The sequence below is a fragment of the Mustela nigripes genome, chromosome 13 (genome assembly GCF_022355385.1).
Source record: "Mustela nigripes isolate SB6536 chromosome 13, MUSNIG.SB6536, whole genome shotgun sequence".
Lineage (NCBI taxonomy): Eukaryota > Metazoa > Chordata > Mammalia > Carnivora > Mustelidae > Mustela > Mustela nigripes.
Window position 1 is genome coordinate 85,728,485 of NC_081569.1, and position 15,640 is coordinate 85,744,124.

The window sequence follows — 15,640 nt, forward strand, 5'->3', positions numbered from 1 at the left end:
TGGAGATTATTTGTGTGTTGTTGTTGTTGTTTTAACTGCAGGAAAATGTGCAGTGCTTTATCACAGAGTGACAAAAGAATCATGATGTTAACAAACTCAACTTCTTCCTCATTACATTTATTAAATTAACTGGCAGTTAGAACCCCATTGAGTTCAAATTTAGAATTTACTCATGTTGCCTGCTTTTAATTTTTCTTTAAACTATTAGAATTAGAAAATAAGCAACAACAGGGGTTAGAAATAAGCTAACTGGATTTCCTGTTCAGCCCTAAGGAGAATTATAGTCTTTCATGGGCCCGTGACTATATAAATAGAGAAACCTGAAATAATTTGGTCTCTGGGCTCTAATCGAAACACGTGGCAGCTCCCTATGTGAAGGAACAGTGCCTTTCAAGTCACCCAGGTAAGTAAAGAGGAACAGTTCCTGTCACAAAATAGTCCACTCCTGAATCCTCTTCAAATAAATCACAAGTAAACTTGAATTTTCAGTTTAGTCCTGAAGAAGAGACCGATGTCTCTTGCGTTTTTCTGCTTGGGGTTTTATAAAACACACTGTAAACATAAAGACATTTTACAGTTTTCACACATCTCTTTCTGTCCCTAACTGATCAGATTAGGGCAACCAGTTCCTGTAATTAATATCCAGAACTTTTAAAGAATTGGATATTTTGAAGCTGAATTTATAAAACAATTGTAACATTTACTGTTGTGAATACAGGTAATCTCCATCAAAACATCACATCCCCTTGAAAATGACTTGTGTACAAAATTGCAGATGCCAAGTATTACAGCCAGATCTTATCAATTGACTTCTTACACTTAAAAATGTCCACCAACAGTGTTGCAAACAGTCTTTACATTGTTGTGGGGTTTTTTGTTGGTTTTTTTGGTCCGCGAAGGAATGGCCCAACTCACTGAAGATCAGTTCTCCACATATTCGGTAATAATGCAATTTCAGATGTATTTCATGCTGCCCAGAGATGTTGCTTTGAGTTTGCCTTGAATATTATCAAGTCCAATTCCTATGGTAACATGAGAATTCACTTACAATTGTAAAAATAAGTAGTTCAGAAGAAAAGCAGAAAAGATAATACAAACATGTGTAACACTTAATGATTTATTATAAAATCCTTTCACATCAGTGTTTTTTATTTGATCCTACCAACAGCCATATAATAGTAATAATAGTAGATTATATATACATATATATCAACCACATAATAACGATGATGATAATTGCAATTATATCGTTATTATTTTTACATTTTACAGATGAGGAAATAGAATCAGAGGGGCTAGGAGTTTGCCAAGGACTGGCTAAGACTTACAACTGAGGTCCTACGACTAAACTCTACTCAGCAATACTTCCTGAAATCTTCCTATAAGAAAAAAAAAGTTGAAAATTTTAACTCTGGCAATTTTTGTTGTTATTGTGTCATTTCTTTTCTACACACATATATATATATAAATTCGCTAACAGTTGAGACGGTATGCATTTCTTTCACTGAAGTACAATCATGGGAAGTGCATGGGTAATAGCCTCACATTATTACCTCCTCTCTATTGTGTTCTAGTAGCAGCACACTTTGCCTTAGGCTTCACTCATTAAGAGTGACAATTCATTGTTAGTAAAAAGTAACCTTGAGTTGCTTTGTACTACTTTTAATTTGGCCTGATGCTGAAACCTGACAGTGTAGTTTTATCAAATGGTGGTCTGAACTTCAAGACTTACCTTACCACCTAGAGCAACTATTAGAGACAGAACTGGTTATAGACAAGTTATAAGCAAGGTTGCTAGTTATAAGCAAAGTATGGGCAGTTAGAGCAAAGTTATTAGTTAACTGTTAATATATGAGAAATTTTAATTCTGCCCTTATGACTAAGCCATTAATGTTAAAATTATTTAAAATATTTGAAGTATTTTATCTAATAAAATATTTTCCTTATTCAATAAGAAACGTGATCCTTTGTATATATCCTTATTCAAATAAACTGAGGAATCTTGTCAATCACTTACTAATAGAATTAGTTAACTTCACAAAAATGTTAGAATATTAAAAATCTGTAGTTTTACTATTGGATATAATTCCATAGAAAAGCATTTTCATATGTCATATCTTTAAAGATCATAGGTATTTTTTATATTTCTATTTTCAAGTACTCATGATTAATGAGTCACTATAGTGATAAAAAAACCATGGCTTACACATTTTATCTTCTCACATATGGTTTGCATAGAACCAGATTCTCCCCAAGACATTATTTTGTTGTTGATAACTATTATTTACAACTAACCTATCTCTTGACCTATTCATATCTATATACATGTATATTCTATGTAGTTAGATGTATACACACTGACACACACATACATTTTCCTTTTTAAAAATTTGTGTTATAAGTCCACTGTTAGGCTCCAGTGACTTCAGTATTTTGTTCATGTTTTATTAGAAATGCACATGGTTTCTGAGGTCTTTAAACAAATACATGGAATGGTTGAAAGATTTATATTGCTCATGCTTAGCTAAATATGTCATCTCTAGAAAAGATGTGGTTTATTTTGGCACTGTTTTAAAAACTCAAATATTTTAAACATTTGTTAAGTTGGAGCTTGCACATTTGAACTAGTAGCATACGTTCCAGAATAACTTCTCAAGTTACCAAACTTTTTGTAATCCTTTTACTAGAATAACCTTTTTTGAAAGGTTTTTTCTGTTCTTTTTTATTATGTACTTTAAGTTAAATTTATAGAGGTTGGAGTTATTATTTTTAATGTAGGATTTCATAAAAGAAGAAGACAACGATGAGTATTTATTTTTGAGAATCATTAAAATATTGTATGCCCATTTTGATAATTCTTTGCAGAAATCTTAATACACTTATTTTTAATTTTATAGTTATCTAAGCGTAGTTTTGGAGTACACTAGTACTTTTGAAGCCACTAGTTTCTTACTGTCTGATTATTAACAAAGATGCATTTTAATGCACAAACTCAAATATCTAAAATATATATTTATTTTTTATTCATATAAAATCCACTACTGCAAATCCTACACATTTCAATGCAAATATTATACATTGATCTTAATGAAACTTTGAGTGGTACAATCCCGAAGATCCTATACTGGATATGCCTATAAAATACACTGTAGTAGCAAGACTGATTAGGTTCACCATCAAACTGTGTCTGACTTCCTTAACAAGTTTAATAAAGATAGAAATTGATATGAACAAATTTTTAGGTACCATAAGAACCTTTAAAAACTATTTAGATATAAAAAAAGAATAGCAATAAAATATTAAAGATAAACATTACTTTTGGTAATATGGTTAGAAGAACCTAAGGGGGCACCTGGGTGGCTCAGTTGGTTAAGGGTCTGTCTTTGGCTCAGGACCCCATCATCTTGGGGTCCTAGGATCAAGCCCCACATTGGGCCCATGCTCAGAGGGAATTCTGGTTCTCCCTCTTCCTCTGCCTCTCCCCCTGTCTCATGCCCGTGCTCTCTCTCTCTCAAATAAATAAATAAAATCTTAAGACAGGAAAGAAGGAAGGGAGGGAGGGAGGAAAGGGAAAAGAAGAAAGAACCTAGGAAGGGAGATTAGGTCTCTCTCTTTTTTTTTTTTTAATTTTTAAGATTTTATTTATTCATTTGACAGAGAGAGATCACAAGTAGGCAGAGAGAGAGGGAAGCGGGCTCCCCGCTGAGCAGAGAGCTGGATGTGGGGCTCCATCCCAGGACCCTGGGATCATGACCTGAGTCGAAGGCAGAGGCTTTAACCCACTGAGCCACCCAGGCGCCCTGAGATTAGGTCTCTTAATGAAAAAATAATACACTGGTTGAAATCTACTGCAAAGCACCTCTACTTAATTTTGTAATTTTACATGGAATTTTGCTGTAAGCAGTAGCTGAAATCTAAAAACTGCTTCTATTCTGTTTAATTATTCAGTCAGGGGACACCTGGGTGGCTCAGTGGGTTAAAGCCTCTGCCTTCAGCTCAGGTTATGAACTCAGGGTCCTGGGATCGAGCCCCGAATTGGGCTCTCTGCTCAGCAGGGAGCCTGCTTCCTTCTCTCTCTCTCTCTGCCTGCCTCTCTGCCTACTTGTGATCTCTGTATGTCAAATAAATAAATAAAATCTTTTTAAAAAATTATTCAGTCAGGGTAAGGTAATGTAAGTACCTTACATACACTACATAATACCTGCAGGGAATGTAGTGAACTTGGAACTGGAAGTTTAATTTTATTCATTCATTCATTCATTCATTCATTCATTTGACACGCACAGAGAGAGAGAGAGAGATCACAAGTAGGCAGAGAGGCAGGCGGGGGGGGGAGGGGGGGAGCATTCTCCCCGCTGACCAGAGAACCGGAAGTGGAGCTCTATTCTAGGACCCTGAGATCATGACCCAAGCGGAAGGCAGAGGCTTAACCCATTGAGCCATGCAGGCATCTCTGGAATTGGAAGTTTAAAGTACTAAGGGTGGGGTGGACAGTAAGAATCTTTGAGGCAAAGATTCTATAAACTGTTCATGTCTAAACTGTCACATCACAGTTTACAGAAATTGTCTGACCATGCGTGTTCTTTGCGATATTATTACACATTTTACTTCTACATTTGTACACAATAATAACATCATTATTATTTTTGCTTTAAAGAACAATCTTTAAGAAATTTTAAAAGGTAAGAACATTATTTTGTATTTTTACCATTTCCAAGGCTCTTCTTTATGTAGATCAAAGTTTCCACCCACTGTCCTATTCCTTCTTCCTGAAGCATTTATCGTTTATACAATGCAGGACTATGAGTCATGAGTTCGTTTAGCTTTTGTATGTCTGAAAAATGTCTGTCTTTGCCTTCATTTTGTGAAAAAAGTTTTTTTGCTGAATACAGAATTTTAGGATAAAATTTTTTCAGTATTTTCAAGATGTTGCTTTTTTGTCTCTGGCTTGCTTTGTTCCCGCTGTCATTTTTATTTTTATTCTCTATATAATAATGTCCTCTAGCTGCTTTAAAGACTTTTCCCTTTGTCATTTCTTTCAACCAAAGGATATATTATGGTATATATTTCTGCATGCTTCTGTGCTCATGGTTTGTTCAGTTTCTTGGCGTGTGAGTTTGTAGTCTAACTTTTAAAAAATTTCAACCATTTTTTGAAGATTTCATTTATTTATTTGTCTGAGAGAGCACAAGCAGGAAGAGCAGCAGGAAGAGGAAGAAGCAGGCTCCCTGCTGAACAGAGACCCTGATGTGAGACTTGATCCCAAGACCCCAGGATCATGACCCAAGCCAAAGGCAGACACTTAACCAACTGAGCCATCCGAGCATCCCTCAGCCATTTTTTTTTTAATAGATTTCTGTCCCCCAGGTCTTTTTCCTCTCCATCTGGAACTACTGTTCAATATATATTAGGCCACTTTAAGTTGTCCTTCAGCTATTTCATGCTTCATTTACTCTTTTTTCAGGCTGTTTTCCTCTGTTTTATTTTGGATAGTTTCTATCGCTTTATTTTCAAATTTACTAATCTTTTCTTTTGCAGTGTCTAATATGTTCTTAATTCCATCCAGAGCCTTATTCATTGCAGGTGTATTTTTATCTCTAAAAGTTAAATTTGTGTATTTTTAATTTCTCTTATCTCTCTCCTGAATTTATTTGTGCCTTATGTTATCTTCTGGAATATAGAAAATATTTATAAGAACTGTTTTAATGTTCTTTTCTGTTAATCTATTTCCAGGTCTCTCACTATTGATTTTTTTCCCTCATCATGAGTTATATTTTCCTGCTTTGCATGCCTGCTGACTTTTTTTGGATGCCAGTCATTGTGTATTTTAACTTGTTGAGCATTGGGGGTTTTTTTTGTTTTTTATTAAAATTTTTTGAACTTTGTTCAGTGATACACTTAGACTACTTGGAAACAGTTTGATCCTTACAAGGGTTTTTTAAGCTTATTAGCAGGATCGGGTACCTTTAATATCAGGCTGATTCTTCCCCACAATTTAGGCAACACCCCTCTGAATGCACTACCTGTGGAGTATGAAGCTTCTCTTCTTTGACTGGTCACAACCTTGTGTGAGTTTTAGTAGTTATCCTACCTGCTCCTTTCTGGTAGTTCTTGCTGTCACTTGGTAGCTTACTGTCACTTATGCTGGATCAGTGCAGAGAGGAAGTCGGGGTATGCACGGCCATTCTCTACACCCCACCGCTTTCACGGACTCTCCCTGTGTCATGTTACCCACTGCATGCAGACCCTCTTCTTCCGTACTCTGACCTGCAGATCCTAGCCACCTCGGCCTCCCTCACATTCTCAGCTCTGTGTTCTCAGCTCAAGGAGGCTGCCAGGTTCTGTTCCTCCCTGCCCTCTGCTCTGTAATCTCTCCAGATGGTAAGCTGGGTTAATCGTAGAGCTCACTTCATACACTTCCCTTCTCTCAGGGATCACTGTCCTGGGCTGCCTATTGTCCAAAGTCCAAAAACATTGATCCATGTATTTTCACCATTGTTTGCTGTTGTCGTAGTTGGCTTGGGGTGTGATTTTTTTTTTTTTAAAGTTAGGGGATAAACATGGTCCCAGTGACTCCATCATAACCAAAACTATAAGTCACCCTGTAACTCTTTTAAAATGTCGTCTTCTTATTGCCTAGCTGCCCTCTTCCCTATTGAGAAATTAGCTGTCAGTCTTAACATTTTTCTCCTGAAAGTAAAGTCTCTGTTTTATCTGATTTTTTTTTACATTTTCATCTTTTTCTTTGTTTTTGACAGTTTTGTGCCTAGCTGAGGTGTTCTTTGTGTATTTCTTGCTTGATTTCATCCATCTTATTAAATCTCTAAGTATCTTTTCTTAACTTTAGGAAATCTTTGATGAATATCTTTTTCTCCTCCTTCGGAGATTCCAATTGTATATATTTTATATTTGTTCTCTATGTTCCCACATGCCACTTTAACCCTCTTCTGTATTTTCCTATTTTTCCTCTAGGTACAGTAGTTGTGAGTTTTAAAAATTGTCTTTTATTTCATTAATCCTGTCTGCTGCTATTAAAGCTATCTATTCAGGTCTGAATTTTAGATTCTATGCTTTTCAATTTTATAGTTTCCTCTTGTTTTGGTTTTAGTTTTGATTTTGTTTTTTTGTTTTGTTTTTTTGCTACATTGCAATTCTCTGGTGAAATGCTCATCTTTCTAAGTATATTGTCTCCCCCTCTGCTTCTGTTTTTTGAATATGCTAGTTGAATATACTTAAAAGGCTATATCCACATGTCTGCTAACTCCAGTATCTGAATCATCCATGGTCTGTTTGTTTTTTGCTTTCTAGATGCATGGTCCTCTCTCTTGGCATGCCTATGAATTGTTGACTCAATATAAGACATCATGACCCTCTGGATGATTTTGTGTTCCTCCGGAGAGGGTTTAGCCTTTCCTGTCTTAGGAAGATTGAGGGGAAGCTAATCACCTTAATCCAGTCAGGTACTGTGCTGAATGGTAGCTGGGTTATATCCTGAGTAAGCCTCCATTTTCTCTGGCTTGCCTCTCTTCCAATGGCATAGCTCAGTCAGGCTTTCAGTGGTGCAAGTGATAGTTTCATGGGGGCCCTTTGAGATAGCCTCATCTGAGTTTTGGGGGGGGGGGGGGATGTTTGTTTAAGTAGGCTCCATGCCCAGCACGGAGCTCAAAGCAGAGTTTGAACACACAGCCCTGAGGTCATGACCTGAGCTGGGATCCAGGGTCAGGCGGAATGGACTGAGCCACCCAAGCCCCCCCTCTTCTGAGCGTTTTTTAATCAACTTAAGACAGCTCCGAATTTGCCAAGTATTTTGAGTATTTTGAAGGGAAACTGGGTGTGTGTTTCAGGCCCTTTGCCTCCCCAGGTCTGTCCCTCCAGCCTTGCAAGATGGCCAAAAGCTGTTTCCTCTGTCTCTAGCAGCAGTCTTCTGCTAGGACAAAGCCCAGATTATCTTTCTCTCACCTTCACCCAAACCCAGCAAATGCCTCCAGGGGAAAAGCTGCTGCAGATCATCAGTTTACCTCTGTTGTTCTCTTTTTAGAATCCTAGTCCCTCTCCTCTTTCTTTTAGCCTGTCTCTGATACTCCTTAAGCAAATAACTTTTTGTAAGTTACCCAGCTTTACTTGTTTTCAACAGGAGCATTTATCTGCCACAAACTACTGTCTTCTGTCTAGAAGCAGAATTTCAGTGAGTCTTTCATTTCTGTAATATTTTTTCATGTCTGCACATTGTATTCTGTTCATTCCTAAATCCAGTTGGTCATTTTTATGGTCTCTTGTTCCTATCTCATATTTTCAGTCCCTTTTTATCTTACACATTTTAAACACGCTTATTCCATACTTAACTTCTGATCATTTTATAGCTCAGGTATTTCCAGCTCCGATTTTGCTGTTATGTCTGCCAGCTACATTTATGCTATCTTGTTTCTTTGGATGTTTGGTGATTTATGAACGTGAGCCTATCTGTCTTAGAATTATCATCTGTGGGGCTCTTCAAGGCCTGGGTTGAAGACAGTGCCTCAGCAGAGGCTTCACATTTGCTTCTGTTAATGCCCTCTGGGAGAATGTACCAGCCTTAGAGCACTTTATAAACATAATCTGAGGGGCGCCTGGGTGGCTCAGTGGGTTAAAGCCTCTGCCTTCCACTCGGATCATGATCTCAGGGTCCTGGGATCGAGCCCTGCATCCGGCTCTCTGCTTGGCAGGAAGCCTGCTTCCCCACTCTCTCTCTCTGCCTACTTGTGATATCTGTCTGTCTGTCAAATAAATAAATTTAAAAAAAAAAAAAAAACATAATCTGAGGGATGCCTGGATGGCTCAGTTTGTTAAGCAGCTGCCTTCGGTTCAGGTCAGGATCCCAACGCCCTGGGATCGAGTTCCACATCGGGCTCCTGCCTCTACCTGTGCTCATTCTCTCTGACAAATAAATAAAATCTTAAAAAATAATAATAATCTGAATTGTACTGGGCCAATTTTATTGATTGTAATTTGGGTTTGGGTCAGAAGCCCATCTGAGTTCTAAGTTAGGATTATAAAACTCATGGCAGGTCCCATGTTTATGGATTGGAAGAATTAATATCACTAAATATCCATACTACCAAAAGCAGTCTATAGATTCAATGCAATTTCTCTCAAAGTTCCAATGGCATTTTTTACAGAAGTGTCAAAAACAATTCTAAAATTTATATGGGACACGAAAGACCTCACATAGCTAAAGCAATCCTGAGAGAGAACATAGTAGGAGGCATCACACTTCCTGATTTCAAGCTATATTATAAAGTTATAGTCATCAAGACAGTACAGTACTAGCATAAAAACAGATGAACAGATTTTGTCAACTAATATTTGACAAAGGAGCCAAGAATACTCAAGAAAAACCAGTCTATTCAATAATGGTGCTGGGAATACTGGATATTCACGTGTAAAAAAATGAAACTCGACCCCTATCTTGCACCACTCACAAGAATTAACTTGAAATCGATTAAAGGCTTAAATGTAAGACCTGAAAGCATGAAACTCATAGAAGAAAACATAAGAACAAAGCTCCCTGACATGGGTCTTGGCCCTGGTTTTTTTGGATATGACACCCAAAACACAAGCAATAAAATGAAAAATAAGTGGGATTATATCAAACTAAAAATCTGCACAGAGGGACACCTGGGTGGCTCAGTGGGTTAAAGCCTCTGCCTTCAGCTCATGTCATGATCCCAGGATTCTGGGATCGTGCCCCGCATCGCGCTTTCTGCTCAGCAGGCAGCCTGCTTCCTCCTCTCTCTCTGCCTGCTTTTCTGCCTACTTGTGATCTCTGTCTGTCAAATAAATAAATAAAATCTTAAAAATAAATAAAATCTGCACAGAAAAAGAAACCATTGGCAGTGAAAAGACAACTTGCATAATGGGAAAAAAATATTTGCAGCCATATATCTAATAAAGGGATAATATACAAAATATATAAAGAAATATTGATAGCATAAAATAATCTAATTAAAAGTGGGCAAAAGACGTAAATAGACATTTTTCCAAAAAAGATATGTGGAGAGCCAACAGATATATGAAAAGATGCTCCACATCCCCAGGCATTAGGTAAATGCATATCAAAACCACAAAAGAATCTCACCTCATGCCTATTAGAATCGCCATCATCAAAAAGATAAGAAATAAATTCTGGCCTGGTTGTGGAGAAAAGGGAAGTCCCTCATATATCGTTATGATTGTAAATTGGCATAGCCACTATGGAAAACAATATGGAAGATCCTCAAAAAATTAAAAATAGAACTACCATATGATCCAGGAATTCCACTTCTGGAAATATATCTGAAAGATGTGAAAAGGACAGCTGCACCGTCATGTTTCTAGCAGGATTATTTACAATAGCCAAGACGTGGAAACAACATAAGTGTCTATCAGCAGATGAATAGATAGAAAAGCTGTGGTATATATATATAAAGTGGAATATCATTTAGCCTTTAAAAAAAAAAAAGAAATCCTGCCATTTGTAATAACATGGTTGAAACGAGGGCAATATGCTAAGTGACATAAGTCAGACAGAGAAAGACAAATTTGTATGGTCTTGTTCTTATGTGGAATCCTGAAAAATTCATAGAGGAAATACTTTTTTATTCTACATTCATAGCCTGAGTTCAATATTTTTTCCTTGTGTGGGCTCTGGACTTTGTCTCCTATCCCCTGCTCCCCTGGAGGTCCATGAAAACCAGAGCTCAACTTCATCCCATCATAAGGCAAATTCTTTCAAGGTAAAAACTGCCTTTTGTACTCTACTTACCATCAAAGGTTCCTAGTTTTCCTTAGGTTTTGGCCTCTGAATATTCCTCACCAACTAGCAAATTTACTGATAGCTTTTGAGAGGGTGTTTGTCATTTTCTATCCAGCATTTTTAGTTGATTACTGAGAGCGGTTCCAGGTTCATCATGGCAGGAAACAGTAGTCAGGGCTGAATGTTATTAAATGTGTGTACACACACACACACACACACACACAGATAAAATTGTACTACTAATAAAATGTTCTGAATTTAGTTCCAAATTTAACATCACTTGTATACATGATTAAAATGAGTCGATAATAAATTTACTTTCCAAGATCCGTAACTGCAGCTCTTTGTCCCCACCAGTAACTACAAGCAGTTTTTCATTAAAGAAAAGAAAATGATTGAATAATCCAAATTAGCCTGGGCAAGAAAACTAACAGCTGCCTAAAATGAAATGTTTGAGTTATGAGCCATGTGCCACTTTGGTTTATCTGCAGCCAAAAGGTTTAGAATCCTTATTCAATTAACCATGTTGCTTGGGAGGGCCTGGTTGCCCTGAATCAGAGCTGCTTGGTGATGAGTAAGAGGTATCCGTGACACGCAAGTTCAGACCATGCAACTCTGTTTTTGTTGTTTGAACTTTCTTCTCCGTTGTAGCTAGGGATCCGGCATGGAATTTAAACACTTGTGTGGTAACTCCATTCCTTTCGGCCATTGTGTTGTTAAGCTCTAGCTAACGAACTTTTAACACCGGCTCGATGTAAAACAAGACTTAGAAAAGAGCAGCAATCAACATTTCGGGTTTTATAATTAAAATCATATGATTTCTGTGTTTTAGGAAGTAAGCTGCCCTGGTCTATCGAGTCCCAACTGCTGCCCCAAAAGCAGCCTTCATAATATGTGCGAAAAATAAAGAAATAAACCAAGGTGCATCTAAGAAAGTTAAATTAAGAACTGACTTTCATTTCAAAAACCTCACCTACTGTTAGGAAAACTTCAAAATGCAGACCTGTTTTAAAGCTTAGGAACTTTGCCTAAAATAAAGGAAACAGACTTACATAATATTTGCAAAGGTGAGTGCTGCCAAACACACCAGTCAAGTATACTTTGTCTCATGTGGCCCTTTTTTTCCATGCCAACAGTTGTTGTTGCCTAGGGAGATCCTCTTGATAACGTCACAAAGAATGTTTCTCAGACCCATATAGATTGTGTACACACTGGCTCGCTAAAGACAAGTTTTGATTTTAAATCTCTAGGCTTCATTTTGCTTCGAAGCGTGCTGTTTGAAATAAACAGGTGACTGTAAGAGAGGAGACTGAATCTCTTCTCCAACTCAGAAACTAGTTGTGAAGATAATTCTGGATGAGAAAATTTAAGTATAGTTTGAACAATGATATGTAATGTGACATGAAATATCTCAGTTTGAAGAATCACTGTGAAGAATTACTCTACACTTGAATGTATGCACTGACTTCTGATGTCTTACATCAGAGTCTTTTCACATTATGAAATTAGATTTGCTTTTTGCATCTTATTTTCTTAAACTGTGGTCATATTAAAAAGAGGAGCTGAATACTTTCATTTAGGTGACATAGTGACATACTTTCATTTAAGTGAATATGTAATCTTGCTTGTCAAAAAAAGTGAAGAAAACCTTTTGAAATCAAGTCTCAAAACTTCAGTCTTGTCAAAATCATCACTTTATTTCTGCTTTTATAAAATTGCAACAACTCATTCTGGAAATATAGCTATATTCTAGACTGAAATTTTAAATACTGCAGATATTACTGTCTTTCAGTTACAGTGAGAGAAACTGGTTTTATTATTTCAAGAGTCAAAGAATGAAGTGTATGTGTACAGTTTTGTTTGGGTGTTTGTTTTATAGATTTTAGGAAAGTTTTCTGGTTCCATATTGGATTTAAGGGGAAAAAAGTGCACAAATCATACTTGGAAATTTTGGCATGTTATTTTGTTTTCATATGGATTAAAGAAAATTAATAAAAGTAACTTTCTGTCATACTAATACATCTGACCTATGTATGCTCCAAGATTACTCTCCCATTTCAGTTCCTACCCTGTATTTTCGTTGTTTAATTCATTTACGTTTTTAATCCTCTACTCGGTCAAATCCACCTTCATGTGTTTAAATCCAATTCATCCTTCAAGAATACTTATGCACCACCCCCTTCATGAAGCTTTCCCTAATTCCCCGCCCCCACCTCACCACCAAGCCACGGCTAATCTCTCTTCTGTAGGCCTTATAGCTCTCTCTTCATCTCTATTAGGGCACTTACTAGGTTTCCCCTTGTTTCAGTATCCCTGTACTATCTCCCATTAGAGTGCAGCTTCCAGAGGTCAGACGTTATTCATGTTTCTTTGCACAGGTAAAACCTGATAAATAGTCATTTATCAAGACTAACAAGAGTTAATGATGAAACCTAAATCTTCCAACTATATTGTTGTTTTATAAACATTTGTATGACCTGTCTTTCAAAATATATATATATATATACATACATATATATGACCTTAAGATAGGAGATTTGAGTATCCTTTCCTAAGTATTAAAAGGTACTAGCATGTCAAATTATTTAGCACCTGGCATATCACCAGAAGAAACATGATTACCTGAAGACTTCGACTTTTAACCATAATCAGTTTAAAATAAAGAGTTGCAGACTTTGTTGTTGTTTGTGTGATTCTGATATAGGTTTCGTTTGTTAATCAGGACTTCTTGTGTAGCTGTTAAATGTTGGTCCTAGAAAGTTCAAAGTTTGAAGTTTCACTTTGTGATAAAGTGAAGGCAAGGTCCCATTGTCTTGGAAAGTTGAAACAAAATTTCCAGACCCCAAAATAGGCCATTTAAATCTTTACTGGACAACAGTAATAATTAAATTGCTTTCTGGAGCCAAGTGTGTCAAAAATCTGTCAGAGAGAGAAGATAAGCAATGTATAAACCAGTGTGATATATTCTGATGCCTTCTGATATTGCTGTGATCTACTTTAAATCATGATTTCAAATTCAATGATTTCTCATTTCTGAAAAGTAAAATTTTCTGAATTCTGATTATTAAGATAAATTTTCCTGATATTTTACCTTCTGGTTATATATTATTCTTTCAATACCTAAGCCATATTTTAAAATATTTATGAACAAATAAATTGGGCATGAACACTTCCTACCAAGCTACAGTTTCAAAAATTAATATTTAGTCACTAATTCTACTTTATCTCTACTTTATTCTCCACCAATTTTCATCAGGCAGCTTGTTAAGTGAAAATCCTAAAGCTTAAAAAGTGCACACCGTTTTCCAGTAAATAGGTCAGTTATATCCGAGGCTTTTTGAAACACTCAAGCATAGAATAGTCACTGCATTTACTTGTATGACCACGACATTAACACCCTAAAAATCTTTAAGTTCCTTAAAGAAGACTTTCTTCTCATAAATCTACCCTGGCTGTGCCTAACCAAATTACATTTTCAAGTAAGTATGTCCTCTGAAATTGTTTTTAGTATATACCTCACACACAAAGTTAACTATCTTGGTTATAATGGATTGCTGGCAGAGCAATTCACTTTCAATAACAGTATCTTGTTTGTAATTTTCTGGGAAATACAGTTCCTTTACTCATCAAGCAACAGTAAACCCAAACTACCAATGTTGTTTGCCATGTTGACAAACTAAAATCGTAATGAATAGTGCTCAAATGCTGGCATGCGGCTAGATGGTTCATCTTTGTCTTAAAAGTAGCAAAAGGTTAAGACACTAGCTATGTTAAGACTTAATCTTCCTTGATATTCATCAGACAGGAAATGGAAGATGCTATAGATTCTTAGCTTTTATCTTGAATCTCTGAAGTTCTCTTAGCTAGTAATTTTTTACTTAGAAGTATATTTTTAGTCCCAAGAGCCTCCCATCTCTTTGAAGCCAATTAATTAAAACACATAGTCACCTCATGGAATTTTCACATTTGGGTAAAATGAGAACAAAGGAATTGAATAATTTTTATAGTGTGACCTCAACAGGCATTTCAAGTACAGATGTGTATCCATTCCTAAGCTCCTGCTTCCCTGTTTCTGTTAAGAGCTTAAACTTGTGCCATCATGGTTAATGTTTTGACAGATTTTATCATAAATCCCGCTGTTGTAAATTTGCCTTGAGCCAAAATTTAACATGTTGTAAGCTCAGAGTTTTTACTGTTAGTGACCAGAAAAGGAAACAAATCAGTTATTCTCTTCTAAGTGATGGGAGTATAGAATTTAACTCTTTAAGTGTTATACATTACTTGAAATTTAGGAGTAATATTCATTTTGTATGTCCAGGGCCTCTCAACTGTCAATAAAACACAAGAACACATTCTATCACAAGGAAGAATATCCAAAGAAAATATTATGTGGCTTACATATGCTCACTAAATTTATAATAAAAATATTATTCTGAAATTTTTAAATTATAAGGTCCTTTGCCTTAGTATGTGGAATCAAAAATTTAATCCTTCAACATGTAGTCGATTCAAAAGCTATGGAGTACCTACTTTGTTCCAAATAATTTATCAGTATTCCCTTTAGTTAGACCCCCCCCCCCACTTTATGGTGTCTGTCATCTATTATTTGATAACCACTTAGAGTATTTTATTACACATACACCCAATCATCGCTATTCTTTAAAGCCTGAAGACCTAGATTTTTTTCTCTCTAAAACATCTTTAATGACCATGAACATTAATATTTACTCATAAATGCATTTGTACACAGGCTTAACCATAGTACATGAGTGAAGAAAAAAAGAGTTGTTACCCAGTTCTTTACCCTAGAATAAATCAAATCAACAAATATTTATCGAATGTCTACTATGTGCAAATAGCCCTGGACTG